The following is a 16,354-nucleotide window of genomic DNA, read 5'->3' on the forward strand; positions in this document are numbered from 1 at the left end:
TCTCGTGGTTTTTTACTCTTCACACCGAAGGTTTTTCCACGTAAATTTGGTGTCTTGTGTGATTGCCTTTATTATTGTCCTATCGTATTTGTGTGGTAATTCATTTTCTTCCATAGTACTTTGTTTTGCTTGGTTTGCTTGCCTCCTCTTAGTTCAAATTGGAAGGAAAAGTTTAGACTTGAGTATTCTTCCGCTGCTACCCTGTCGGGCTCTTTCATAGTGCCCCTGTCTTTCACAACACTTCAAAGATAGAAAGGATAGACATAGATAAAACAAACAAAAAAGATATGAATCTCTGACATTTCTTCATTTCAAGTTATCAAACTATCAAAATTCTTGATCATTTCTATGATCTGTGGTAACTAACAATAGATCTTCTTTTTTTGTTGTTGTTATTCCATCTATCTCTGTCTTATCCAGATCTTTTAAATTAGTTCCATTAGGGAGCTCCCATTTATAGTTGAGGAGTAACTGAGCAATAGGAGAAGTAACATTATCTAAGACAAATAACACTCTTGGACACATACTTCGTCCTGCACCAAATGGAATAAACTCAAAATAATTTCCTATAAAGTCAATAGAAGAGTTTTCAAATCTCTCTGGAATAAAACTTTCAGGATCATTCCAACTTTCAAGATCTCTATCGAGTGCCCATGCATTGACTATTATTCTTGTCTTAAGAGGTATAGCATATCCATTAATAACTGTTTGATCCCTACATTCCCTAGGCCCTATAAGAGGCGCCGGAGGATGTAGCCTTAATGTTTCCTTAACCACCAAATTCAAGTATGTCAACTTTTCGAGATCTTCTTCATCATATTTTTTCTATTCTTTAAAAAATTGTCTCACTTCACATTGGGACTTGGCCATACTATTTGGGTTCTTTATAATTTTTGTTAGTGCCCAAAATAATAGTTGTAGATAAAGTTTCAGTTCCAGTAAGAAAGATGTCCTGCATCAACAGACAAATTAACAAATGAAGGCATAAGACAAAAGAAAATGTATACTAAAATGCTTAAGGAGAAACCTTGAAAGGGGTGTAAAGCTATAAACTCCTTACTTTGAGAATGCACTTGGACATTGATTTATGACATACATAATAATTTGCAATTCTTATGATCAGCTTGTAGGAAAAAAAATAATAAGCTTGAAAGATTTGCGTGAGTACTGATTGATGGGGAAAAGGCGAACATCTTACAATAATTACTCAAACACTAAAAAAGACAAAATGAGAAAAATAGCTCTAGTAAATACACTCTGCAATTAGGGTGAAAAATACTTTTTTGATGTTGTCAGAAAATAGTCAAGATTAAACTTTCAGCAGGAGATGAGTGCAAACTTACAAGAATCACAGCTTTAATGTGGTCATTTTCTATTGGAAATTGAAGTTCGGCGTTCTCCTTCACTCTCTTCATTAGGAAAACATCTATTAGATCTTCATCTCCAAATTCACCATTTCCCTTATTCCCAAATGCTTTATTTGCAATATGCTCATTGAGGATGTTCTCAATAGCTGCATCAACCTTCTTATGGGCACTCACAAATCTAGATTTTGTACCGTTTATCTTGTGAAGTAACTTCCAAGAAGGAAATAAATCAGTCACGTCAAATACTCTAATTAGTAATAGTACTTCCTTCACTATTGTTATAACCTCATCTCTATCTCTGCATATTTTTCTAAAGGCTGATTGTTACGACTCATACCGAGGTCCTGGTTGTGACGGGCATCTCAAACCACGAAGGCCTGAGATACCTTATAGCATATTATCATGAATATAATTGTACGAAATAAAGGTGCAAAAGTTAAACTAAAAAATGAATGGTCCCATAAGCAATAAACTATATTTAGACATCAATTCATAAACAAAGGATTCAAAACCCAATCTAACCAATCTACGAAGCCTCTATTGAACTGAACATGCTACTCTGTCTAAACCGGGATAAGGTCCCCGGCCAGACCATAAAACTAAAAGAAAACAACACATGAGTGAAGTACCTTCCTAATTAAGGGAGACTCACCAAATCTGAATATCTAAAAATAATCTACTGGTTTGTGGGACCACGGGACTGTGTCTCAGAACCTGAAATTTAGGGGGTCAATAATCGAAAGTACTGATATGTAGAACAATCCAAAAATAACATATATTTCATATAAAATAAGTAATAGCATTGTGAAAATAATTTATCAGAATATAAATTAAAAAAACACGTGGGCATAATATAAAGAGCTTCAATCCACGTTTGTAAACCATTAACTCAACTTTTGATTTGTACTTCTAAGCTAGGTGGTACACTCTACAATTTTGATTACCCACGGGCTATATGACTTTGCCCTTAACTCGGAGGCTAAGCCCCCAATGCGAGTTTTCCTCAAGAATTTGGGTACGTAATAAACACATAGTATGCCTCCTTACTGACACACTTTGTCATGATAAAGAATATGCCTCCTTGCTGACATACCTTCTCCTAATAAACCCGTATTAGAAAAATAATATTTTGGGCTATGAGTTGTCTGAACTCGCACCTTCTTCGGATAACCATGTAAACCTCTTAAAGCCCATTTTCATCCATTTAAAACATGCATCTTACTGAAATCATGATCTAAAATCTAAAAAGGTCTGTAATTTATTCTATTCTAAGTTTGTCATGATATTCATCTGATTTGGCATCGTCGTACCAAGACTTTCAAGTCATATAAGCCAAATCATGTATTAGTCTTTTCATTCAAAACGTGTTATTGGACCACCAAAAATTTAGACACTTCAAAAGGATTCCTTCAAAAGCACATGAACTTATGCAAAACACTCTCTTTCAATACTTTAACATGGGATTGCCAATTCTTACATAAAAACATGTGCAATCCTTCATTAGAACAAAAAAGCATTTATAAATTACTAACCCCCTCCTCCCTCATTGAATCATAAATCAAGGAAAATCCACAATTAGTGATGAAACAGTTAAACTCGAGCTTTTAACCATTCATATAAACAACTACAACACATTAAGACAATGGATTTCATTCGGGATATGCAAAAACCGAACCGACCGATAAACCGAACTGATAAAAATGTTATTGGTTTATTGTTATTGGGTTAAAATTTTTTTAATGGTTTTATTAAAAAAATTATTGTGTTATTGGGTAAACTGATAACCCAATAAGAATATATATATATATATATATATATATATGTATGTATGTATGTATGTATGTATGTATGTATGTATATATGACTTATTAGATATTTCTCTTAATTTCTCTTTAATCTCTACTTATTAACAAACCTATTATTTCAATTATACAAACTCTTAATTTCTCCTAACAACATTTAGTTCAAACTTAAAGATTCTTGTAAATTAAAACACATTATGTAGGATTTTTGTTTGCAACTAAGATTCGATTATTTTTCAAGTTAGTTACTACTATTTCTATTTTATGAGTATTTTCTTATCGGTTAAACCGAAAACCGAACCGTTAAGGACTAAAAACCGATAAAACATATCTTATTGGTTTTGTTATTGGTTTAGCATATTTAAAAAGAGAAAACTGATAAATCGAACTGGTAATATGTAAAACTGGACTGAACCGACCGATGCACACCCCTGGATTTCATAACAAGAGAGGGAATTTTGTAAGTTGTGCTCTCATACAGATTCTCAAAACTCATAACATTCATACACATGAATATAATTCAAGTTTAGGAAAACCCCATTGTGTAAACAAGATTTCATCATAAAATGGGGTCCCCAATGCATGCTCTTCAATAATTTCAAAACCCATTGCATATACATAATTATATATTCTTAAAGCTTACAAAATGATGAAATCATGCCCATGAGATTTAGGATAGTCACACATACCTTTTTTGATGAACGAGAATTCAAAATAGCTAGAAATCTAGTCTTGGAGTATGAGACTTGGAAGAAATCCTAATCTTTCTTTCTCTTGAGAGTGGAGAGAATTATGAGTATTTTAAACTGATTAGTAATGGCTAATAACTTATTGTATGATTTAAGTCATGGGGGACGATTTTGTGTGGGAAAAAGACCAAATTCCCTTAAAGAAACTGAATAAAAATTGTAGAATTTTTTAGCTGATGACTTAGGAGATAGCTGATGACTTAGGTGATAGCTTATCACCTAGTTGATGACTTATCAGCCTAATCGTCCCCTTCTACCTGAACTTGGACACTTTTTGGTTAAGGGTGACGACTTAGTTGATAGCTTATCACTTAGGTGATGGCTTATCAACTTAGTCATTACCTTTCCTAAGTGATGTAGGGTATTTTCTGGTTAAGGCTGACGACGAGGTTGATATCTCGTCACTTAGTTGACGGCTTATCACCTCAAGTCATCACCTTGTTGACAGATGAACACTCTAAAGTAAAATTAGCTCAACTTCCTATTACGACATCGTACTAAGGTGAAATCAAATGTGTTAAAAAGAAGACTCGAAGATATTTCATTTGATATACAGTAGTCCATGTAACTCACTATATTCCAGGAGTAATAGTCATTGGAATCTGACATAAGTCAAAGCATTCACTAAAACTCAATCGGTAATGAAGTTGTCAATTCATCTTTGACTTAGGAGATTTTTATTACCTTAATTCATAACCAAAGATGTCTCCCGATATATAATTGCTCACCATACCTATATTTAAATAGAAAATCATTGGGTTTTGCTTTATTCCCGTAGGAACGATGGTTAACTTTCTAGCTTGAAACACGTAGGGTGTTACACTGATCTGCAAGTGACAGAGTTTGTACACCAAAAGATTTTTTGTGTTATGTTTGTTGTAGAACCTCTCATGGAACGAATAGATGAAATGAAATTTGAATGCTCTTCTTCTTGAATTGCAGTAAATGATTTGATCATCTTCGTACTAAGAAGTTCAACCATGAAAATTTTTCGTATTTGTCACCAGTAATCACCATATTGACCAAATATAATGTGTTTATGATTGTAAAATATGATGTTTGTGGATGTAAGTTGTGGTCTATCAACAAAAGCAAGATCGTGAGTTCTTAGAATTTGTTTAGCAACAGTTGGTGATGATATGACCACGGTAGGAATTTCCCCGAGTGGCAAGTACATAAGAGGTCTATTCTTTGTGCTAAGCTTCTAAGAGTGCAATGTGGAAGTCCGCATCCGATCAAGTGATGCAAACTTCCAATAAGGGGAAGTCTCCATGGACCTGGAGGCAACCTTATTTTCTTTTTGTTTCTACTAACTAGGTTAACGAGGGTGGAGAAGAAGAGAACAAAGAAACTATGTTACAAAGAGAAGAGTACATGATCTCCATTAAGAATTACAGAAGTTTCTTTTTATGGATATTGCTTTAATTGATTGTAGCTGCTTTTTATAATGAGAGTTTTACACCATCCTTAACTCAAGCAAAGACTAATCTAGTAATCCTAGAGCATTAATACACCATTTGCAGAAGGAAAAAAATGTATTAAGCAAGAATTGATCCCTAGCTAGTCCTCTAGGCAAATAACTCAACACTCAAGTAGCCTTCTTTAATTAGTCAAGGATCATCATTTACAAAACTAGCATGGAATTGATAAGTTACTTCTACAGTTTGACAGGAATGTTAGAGATATGAATGATAATGGAGAAGATAGGTGCAGTTATTATGATAAGACCTCAACTTGTATTATTTTGTGAGACTGTTTTCTAAGGTTCATGTATATAACACACGCCTCAATGTACTATTGATACAGACTTCCAACTTTTGAGCCTTGTTTAAAAAAATTGTATGGCCTAAGAATCTCAGAAGCCGGAACCTAAATGATGGACGGGAAAGAAAAAGTAATCAAAATGATGTGCAAAAATTAAGTTGACAAACACTACTTATAGCTCACTTGTTTGGTGCACTGTAAAAGTTTCAATAACCGACCAGGCTTAACGACCAATATGGTCGGTTGAACTTACATAGTGCACTAAAAGAGTGTGCTGCATGGGAAAAATATTAGACCTTCAGCACGTAATTTTTTTTTGTAGTTTAGGGACGTCTATAAACTTCACAAACATCCCTAAACACAAACAACAACAACAAACCCAGTGTATTCCCACCTAGTGGGGTCGGGGGGATAAGATGTACGCAGTCCATACCTCTACCTCTAAAGAAGTAGCAAGGCTGTTTCCGATAGACCCCCGGCTCAAGTCACGAGATACCACACAAACTCATAGTAAAGCACAGAACTAGATTACATAACATAAATACTGCACCCATAAGTATTAGAAAACAGAGGAAAGCACACAGATTCGTAATAAAACATGGAACACGGAATCATAACAAGAATAAAACCCCCACCAGGTAATTTCCTACACTAGCGACCCAAACCGGCCCTAGTCTTCTGCCCTAATTCGCGTCCTCCAGACCTTCCTATCTAGGGTCATGTCCTCGGTGAGCTGTAACTGCTCCATGTCCCGCCTAATCACCTCACCCCAGTACTTCTTCGGCCTACCCCAACCCCGCCTAAAACCATCCAACGCTAGCCTCTCACACCTACGAATCGGGGCATCATGCCCCTCCTCTTCACGTGTCCGAACCATCTCAATCGGGCCTCCCGCATCTTGCACTCCACTGGAGTCACACCAACCTTCTCCCGGATAGTCTCATTCCGAACTCTATCCCCTCTAGTCAGCCCACACATCCAGCGCAACATCCGCATTTCTGCCACCTTCATTTTTTGGATGTGGGAGTTCTTAACTGGCCAACACTCCGCTCCATACAACATGGCCGGACGGACTACCACCCTGTAGAATTTGCCTTTCAGCTTGGGCGGCACCTTTTTATCACACAACACCCCCGACGCGAGCTTCCACTTCATCCATCCCGCCCCAATACGGTGCGAGACATACTCGTCAATCTCACCGTTACTCTGGATCACGGACCCGAGATACTTGAAACTATCCCTCTTACATACCTCCTGTGATTCCAGCTTCACTACTACCTCATTCTCCCGCCTCACGTCATTAAACTTGCATTCCACATACTCTGTCTTGCTTCTGCTCACCCTGAACCCTTTAGACTCAAGAGTTTGCCTCCACATCTCTAATTTGTCATTCACACCCCCTCGAGTCTCATCTATCAGAACTACATCATCTGCAAAAAGCCTACACCAAGGCACCTCCCCTTGAATACGCCGCGTCAACACATCCATCACCAACATAAACAAAAAGGGACTAAGAGTAGATCCCTGATGCAATCCTGTCAAGACAGTGAAATGCTCTGAGTCTCCTCCCGCCGTCCTCACCTGAGTTTTCGCTCCATCATACATATCCTTAATTGCTCTGATATATGCCAGCGGTACTATACTCACCTCCAAGCATCTCCAAAGCACCTCCCTGGGGACTTTGTCGTAAGCCTTCTCCAAGTCGATAAACACCATGTGCAGGTCCTTCTTCCTTTCCCTATACTGTTCCACCAACCTCCGCACCAGGTGAATTACCTCCATCGTCGAGCGGCCAGGCATAAATCCAAACTGGTTTTCCGAAATAGACACTATCCGTCTCAGCCTCACCTTGACCACTCTCTCCCAAATCTTCATAGAGTGACTCAATAACTTAATCCCCCTATAGTTATTGCAACTCCGGATGTCACCCTTATTCTTATAGAGAGCGATCATGGTACTCCACCTCCAAGCCTTGGGCATCTTTGCCGTCTTAAAGATTTCATTAAACAATCCAGTGAACCACCTTACACCAGCCTCTCCAACGAACTTCCAAAACTCCACCGGTATCTCGTCCGGCCCCATTGCCCTACCCCTTCGCATCCTGCGAACAACCTCCCTAGCCTCTTCTACCTTAAAACGTCTACAGTAGCTATAATCCCGACACTCCTCTGAGTGCTCCAGTTCCCCTAACACAATAGCTCTATCCCCTTCGTCATTCAAGAGCCTATGAAAGTACGACTGCCATCTATTCTTAATGTGCCCGTCCTCCACCAACACTCTACCGTCCTCCCCCTTAATGCACCTCACCTGATCGAGGTCACAACCCTTCCTCTCCCTAGCCTTAGCGAGTCTAAACAACTTTTTCTCCCCTCCTTTCCCCTGTAACTCTGCATACAAGCTCTCAAAAGCGGCCGTCTTAGCTGCCGTGACTGCTGACTTAGCCTTCTTCCTAGCTAGCTTGTACTCTTTCCTGTTTACCCGCTTCTCTTCTTCGTCCTTACTCTCAACCAATTTAGCATACGCCCCTTTCTTGGTCCCCACTTTCTTCTCCACCTCTTCATTCTACCATCAATCCCCCCGATGATGCCCGGCCCGGCCCCTAGAAATACCCAACACCTCACTTGCATTCTCCTTGATGCACCTAGCCGCCCTATCCCACATACTATCCACGTCCCCCCTACACTCCCACACCCCCATTCTTGCCAACTTCTCCCTTATCTCCCACGCATTCACTGGCGTCAAGCCGCCCCACTTAATTCTAGGTCTACACTCCTTACTCCTCCTCTTTCTATTCTTCTTTATACCCAAATCCATAACCAAGAGCCTATGCTGGGTCGAAAGATTCTCACTTGGTATGACCTTACAGTCCTTACACAACGCCCTATCCCCTTTCCTAAGCAACAAAAAGTCAATCTGGGTCCTGGCTATCGCACTTCGAAAGGTGATCAGGTGATCGTTCTTCTTCGGGAAGCCCAAGTTCACCACCACCAGCCCAAAGGACCTCGCAAACTCCAATAGAGTAGCCCCCTCTTCATTTCTCTCCCCATAACCAAAACCACCATGCACATCACCAAAGCCTCCTGGTAACGCCCCGATATGCCCGTTGAAATCTCCTGCTACAACAATCTTCTCCGAGCTAGGCACGCCTCTCACCACCTCCTCCTAAGCCTCCCAAAATCGTATCTTCTCCTCCCCCTCCGATCCCACTTACGGCGCGTATGCACTACACACGTTCAGGGTAAACCCCCGAATGACCAACTTAATAGTCATCAACCTATCGTTGATCCTCTTCACCTCTACTACCTGATCTCTAAGCTCTTCATCTACTAAGATGCCAACTCCATTCCTATGCCTCTCGCTCCCAAAGTACCACAGCTTGTAACCATCCACCTACCTAGCCTTAAACCCTACCCACTTGGTCTCTTGAATACACACAATATTGATCCTCCTCTTCCTAAGAATCTTCACAAGCTCTATGGACTTACCCTGAAGGGTTCCTATATTCCAAGACCCAACCCTCAGCCTACCATCACTATCCACACGCCCTTCACTACCTCTCCCCCCCGCGGTCAAACCTTGGCCTCCCTCCCACTCCCGCCCTTTCCACATCCTCCGCCCCCATCATGGCCCCACGCCCCAACCCCCTCGGACATGACCCTATCCAACCATTATCGCCCACAGCCATAGTAGCAAAGCAGTAGCAAGAAATACAAGGCTCACACAAATTCAAAGGAATAATCCAGGAACAAAACTAAACTCAACTAGAGAGCAAACACCACTGGACTCAACACCCACAGCCCCAAAAACAGATTCCCAAGCCGATAACCCAATCCAAAGCAGTGCAAGAGATGACCACAGTAACAGCAACAACAGACAACAGACAATATCAACAAATCCAACGCAAGTCAAGGTACAGGGGCTACTACTAGCATAATACGAAGAATGAAATAACAAAGGTTAGAAGTCATCGAGTTCTGGGGGATTTCGCTGCTGTGATGGAGTTGCGGCTGCTGGAGACCGAGGGAACTGGTCGTCGTTTGGGTGCTGCGGCTGCTGGCGACCGAGCGGCGGGTGCAGGCGGAGCTGCGGCTGGAGACCGAGCTTCGGCTGTTGGAGACCGAATCGGCGGCTGGAGACCGAGCGGCGGCTGGCTGGAGACCGAGGTAGGGGGGGCTGTTGTATCCCGCCGGCGTCGGAGGGGGTGGTATGGATGGAGAGGAGGGGGGTATGAACGGAGGGGGAGAGAGTGGATTAGAACCGGAGGTCAGTGATGGAGGGCAGCGGGGAGCGGCAACAGGGGTCGGCGCCGGGGACCGGAGGTCAGGGCCGGAGGTCGGGTCGGGTCGGGTCGGCGCCGAAGGTCGACAACGGCGACGGGGGCCGGGGACCGGGACGAGAGAGAGAGAGAGGGTAGGGAGAGAGAGAGAGAGCCGTTAGTGGAGAGAGACCATCCCTAAACACCAAAATTTCAAAGTTATAGAAATCATGAAACAAAAAATACATAAGAATTAGAACAGCAGACAGCCGAGAACTTAGAAAACCACAAAAATTGAATTAAAGTGAAGGAGTACATACTCAAATTTATAAATTATACCAATTTTAAAAAATAACCGATGCAATTGATAACTTGATAACAATAGGTCGTGGGAATTGGGGCAAAGTCAAGTTTACGTTCACTGTTTTTCTTTTATAGGCATGATTCCTAAACCTAGTCGAATTTATAAGAATAATAATTGACAAAAAGTTCAAATAATATTTGAGGGCAAGAAAAGAAAAGAAGCAATGGAACTAAGTTAAAAAGGAAAGAAAAAATGATTTGGGGTGTATTTATATGCCCAAAGGCCATGTTCTGCCCATATTTTATCTTAGTTTGGAGAGTAGATTATCTTATGTAAGTGTGTTTTGTTATATTCACTACTAGAAATTACCTCTATGACGACGGTTTTAAAACCATAGCAATATACAAGAAAACCATGCCATAGCTCTACCACAACAGTTAAGCATGCGTACTATATGCAAGCGTTGCGATGGAGATATGACAACGCTTGATGTGACGGTTGATAGAAATCGTCTCCATAGAATAACCTATAGCAACGATTATTTTTTCTCTTAAGAGGCCTCTTTTGACCTATAACGTCGGCTCCTAACCGTTCCAATATATGTTATTGCAATGATGTTAAACTACTGCAATAGAATCTATTGTGATGGTTTTATTATTCTATTGCAATGATTTTTGCCTGTCTATTGCAAATATTTAAAAGCCTATTGCAACAGGTTATTATTCTGTTGCAACTTCTTTTGACTACCTATTGTAACTATTTCGTTAATCTATTGGGATGATTTTTAAGCCTCATGCAATGATTGTCTATTACATATTGCAACGGATTTGTTGGTCTTTTGCAATGGTTTTTTACTATCTATTGTCATAATTTCTGATACTATTGCAACGGTTTATTGATCTATTGCAACGATTGTTGCCACATGCTATAATTAGCTCAAATACCAGTTGCAACGATTTATATAAAATAGTCACCCGTATTGTAAATTAGTATCTACAGACATAATAAATTATAATAAATAATTATATACACTTCACAAAATAAAATCATTCATTAGTAATCACATAATTCAAAATACGCAACAGGCTAGTTATCTAAATCCAAAAGCAAAATATTAATTAAGTACCCAAATGATTAGTTAAGTTTTTACATAGTATCAAGTTCTAGTCACGATAAGTTTTAAGAAACTCACTATAAAAACTATTGATATTAGAGCCTCTATCAACAATCCCAAAATTTTCTTAAGTGGGGTCAATGTCTCATCACTTTCTTCATCTCTTTCTTTATTTTGAACACCTACAAAAAGAGAATAAATAATCTAAATTACTATTAAATGTTGAAGAAATCATGACAAAACATATTAAAAGAGAACAAAGTACTACAATAATCTCACTTCAAGAAATTAAATACAGAAACAAATAACAAGAAACTCTCAGAGTAATACTACTACTACGAATGAATCAAATATGAATTGTATAGGAATATAAGTGTCTTTAATCAAGTGACAACCACCAAATGTGAATTGTATAGCATTTCCAATATATTTCTTTGACTACAGCTTCATGAGGAGCTGAAGAGCAACAACAGTAATGGTCTAGTAGGAATTACTTCTTGCTTCTCATCAAACAACACTTGGGTACTTTGTAGATTACATTGGGTATATTGCTGGTGTAGTTGGGATTCAGATGGTAGATATGCTAATACAGGAAATGTATCATAAAAACTAAATAGACTAACCAAACAATGCATTGCTTAATATGCATATAAGTTACGATAACTGACTTCCTAACTCGAGATGAACTAAAACTTTCAATAAACTATATTCAAATTCCCATAATCAAAAGGAAACATTAATGCATAAAAGGATAAAATGAGCAAACGGCGGGGAAAGGGGTGGGCACTTGCACATAATTGCATATCTTCCCCCTCATGTTGTTCGGTAGAACTGGAAATCAATGTAAAGATAAAAGAAGGTTCTCTTTCTTGTAGTAAAAATCCCCAACTCTTGAAGAAATAATATATGTTCCACTTTTAACTCCTTTCAGTAGAGAAAGTGAAATAACATTAACAAACCAGCTCCTCCTCTTATCCTACATAACTTTCCTTTTATCCCTCATATATCTTGACTCCACATCTATTACACCCCACTTAGTACCCACCCGACTTCTCAACAAAGTGCAAGGTAGATAAAATTTTGATCGATCTAACCTACAATACAACAACAAACAGTTTCCATGAAAGCTAAGATGGAAATGTCTGATGAATACTTAAAAATAGAAGCACCACAGAAAAAATATTTCTTGCAGAAAGTTACAACGAATGTTCTATGTTTTATAGGATTTCATACATAGATGATTTTAGAAAAATTCTATCAGTCACTTAGGACATTTCAAACTATTAACCAATTACACTGCCAACAGCTCTTATAATTATAGAAAAATCCTATCAGTCACTCAGGACATTTCAAATTATTAACCAATTACACTACCAAATGCTGATAGTATGCTGGGACAAGTTTGATCTTCATGTCAATCTTTCCATATATATACTATTTTTTAGACCTAAAGCCAGAGCCTGAACTTTGGTTAAGGGAAAGAGTGAGAAGCTGCCTATTTTTAAGTATCTTCACCCTGCCATAACCTCATGTAACATCAACTTCCTGGTCAAAACTCATGACCAAAGCTTCTATAGCCAAAGAACACATCATAAGCAAGAAATAAAATATGCAACTTGAAGTTTTCATCATGGTGTTTGATTGGTTTTAATTAAAACTTCTAAAAATAGTAGACAATGATATATTTGGTTTACCAGAAAGAGCTATGAGAAGGGTGATTTGAGCTTAAAGTGCATGGACATAGTTAGAGAGGCATTATATATTGGAGTGAAGAAGTGTTTCTATGGGTGGGGGTTCTGAGGGGTTTTTGTAAAACTAAAAGACAAAACCTCCATTACAGTGTAGGGAGGAGAGTTTTGACTTTCATTTTTGTTGTTTTTTTAGGATGGGGGCTCCTAATATGCTTCTTTTAGATATACATAACAGAAGGAAAGTTCTTGAAGAAATTGCAGAAGCCTACAAACTTGAGTAGTCAACATGAACAACTAAACTCACAAGGATATTGACTTGTACAATAGCAAAATCACTCAAGGCAACAACCAAGCAGGGTCAAACACTTGACCTCTACTACTACTAAAGTTACTAATGCCCCACTTAGAAACTTTTTCCCATAGTCTTCTTTTACCCTCATACCATGTGGGCTAAGGAAAGAAATAAATGTAAGCCCAAAAGGACATATTACAACCACAAATGACTAAGTATGATTCTATATAGGAAATGATGTGCACAGGTTATGAAAACTTATAGTAATAATAAAGCAAGAATGTTGAAGATAGCCTAAAGTCTATCTGGCATCGTGCAATAACCAAATTTGAAAGAGTAAGATACTTATTTGATTCTCTTTTAAGGTAATAACTAAAAAGCAATACCTGTTACAACCATCACGCCAATAGATGCAGCCAAAAAAAAGAAAAAAAATGAGAAGATAAAAAAGAAATGGAGATTGACCTTGATTGTTACTACTAGCAGATGAATGGTTTATTGGTTAAATAATAGTCTCTTCTCCTGATGAATGAACATTGAATCTTAGCATATTAGGATCAACTGTTAATCCTAGATTTAAATGTGGTAGTTGTGCAATGATGATCATTATAATATCTCTTTTAATGACATCTCTTTGAGCATTGAATTGTTTTTGCATTCTTTGTTGTATCTTCTCTTCCAGTTTATCCAACTCTTCTCCACCAGTTCATCAACAATATTTGAAGAGGGTCCAGAGTCACATACTTTCTGTTTCAAAATAGACTTGGTAAACCCACATCCGTATAGTCTTACTCGGCCAGGATGATTAGGTCCAATAACAGTTGTGAATGCATCAGTTGATTGGCTTCCATATTTACTTTCTTGGGTTTCTACTATCTCCATTTCGACCTACAAGTTAGATTAAAAAGCAAGTAAATTTAATTGATTCAATATTTAAGAAAAAACAAATGATCTTGATCAATTTTGAATTAGAAAATTTCATACTATTTTATTTATAATATCTTCAGATGAGTTCTTATATACTTGAGCAGGTTTCCTTCTTCTAGTAGCCACAAAGAATTCCTTATTTGACAAAGCGTCAGAATTTTCCTTTCTTTTTTCTTAATTACATACAAGTCAACATTAAAATATTTCTAAGTAAAAAAGTTCATAATAACAATATGACAAAACATCAAACCTCGCGGATTAGAGAAAAACTTGTTTTGCCAACATTCAACGAATACTTGAACATTTTTTGATTTTCTTTGTTAGTATTGGACGTATCCAGCAAGAATAGTTATGAATAATTTTTTAATAAAAAGATTGAGGTAGTGAAGTGTTAAACACATAGAGTTTAATGCCTTATATTGAAAGAAAGAACAACGTAAAAAGAAAGACCGAACATGATGAATTCAATGATAAATGCATGCTACCAATAATATAACAGTTGTCCATACTGATATCATACCTTAGATTCTTTTGAGTTTTAATACTTAAAGATATCCTCAAATATATATTCTGAGGCATAAAGGTGTTTTTTCTTAAACCTGGCCTTATATCCTCTAAATGCAACATTAATTGATCTCATAGCCCAATCTTTTTCATTGTCGAAAATGTCATATTTCGCCTATAATTTGATTCAATTGGGTTAGTGCAAAAACTATGAAAAACTTTCAAGTAGAAATCACAATATTGAGAACTTAGAACCTGGATATAGCTCCACATATCATCATGTGTCTTCAACATTGTCCAAATAACATTAAGAGGATAAAATATCTCATTCCTTGCCAATGTACCAAGAAAGCTGCCAAACTTAGTGATCGTTGCTTTAGTTGGGCCAATAGGGTGGTTCAACTTATTTAGGACTATCAGTTGACAGTTGTACTGCTTGTATTTGTGTAGCACCTCTTTTTTTTTGTTAATTGAATGTCCTACAATAATATGAACAACAAAACTAATGAAATACAAATAATTTTTGGAATAGCATGGACTAAAATATATATACTCTTGCCTTCGCCAGATTGTTTATTTTCTTCAAAATTAGGAAGTTATGATAGATCTTGATGCACTCATTCATCTGATGGTTATGATGAGCGAGTGGTGGAGTCTGACAATTCTTGTCGCACTTTTTTCTATACTGGTGTTGCTGGAAATATAAAATCTGAAGACACCTATTGCACTTGTTCTATTACTTGAGATATATTTGGAATGTTGTTTGACTTTTTCTTCTGCTTTTGATGTTTTTCCTTTGCATTTAAGTAGCCTACATTCTTCTTCTTCTAGTATTCTATTAACTATTTATTTCTTAAAACTGCTAGTGATCCAGTTGAAATAAAGTTCTTAACTTTCTGATGATTTCTTGAACACCCTTTTAGATTCATAATTTTTCAAATATCTGTAAGTTTAGAAAATAAAATATCATATAGGATAACTGTAATTCCAGATAACACATGATGAAAGAAGTCCATTATATTACCACTATGGTCTCGCAGATAGTAACAACAATGAGAATCAAAAGCATAAGGAACTTATGAGAGTCTCTACTGCTTTCAAACATATTTGGGTGAACTGCACTGAAAAAGAAAACAAAAATAGGACCAAAAACTAGTACATTTACAATAGATGTACAATATTCTGATGTTAGTGGACTGTAGGAGCCAACAAAGATCAGTACTTACACGGTATTTCAATCAACCTACCAGATAACTGAATCTTACAAATCAAAAACTTTATGACAGTACTAGCCTAGAGGATGTAAAATGTCAACACTCCATGTAAAGTCCTTAAAATAGGTGTAAACATAATAAGGATAAATACAATAAATAGGTTATAACCAATTAAGTACATAGAGGTTTGGTATTCCTAGTTTGACATTGTGATAATTACATGGCGGTTCTTTTTTTGCTTGATTCTGCCATTTTATATCTGCTCTGAGACTTCTATTTGAAATATATTTTAGTTATTGGTTTAAATTTTAAGGATGTCACTGTGTTTAAATTGCAATGATGGATTCTCAGGGAGAGGAAATACAGCAAAA

At 37.5% G+C, this 16,354-nt stretch overlaps 1 pseudogene; it reads right to left on the reverse strand.

The window, feature by feature from the left end:
- Positions 1-327: 327 nt before the first annotated feature.
- On the reverse strand, positions 328-9,367 carry LOC107874103 (annotated as a pseudogene).
- Between the last annotated feature and the right edge of the window lie 6,987 nt (positions 9,368-16,354).

This window comes from Capsicum annuum, chromosome 6 (assembly GCF_002878395.1).
Source record: "Capsicum annuum cultivar UCD-10X-F1 chromosome 6, UCD10Xv1.1, whole genome shotgun sequence".
In the NCBI taxonomy this organism is placed as follows: Eukaryota; Viridiplantae; Streptophyta; class Magnoliopsida; order Solanales; family Solanaceae; genus Capsicum; species Capsicum annuum.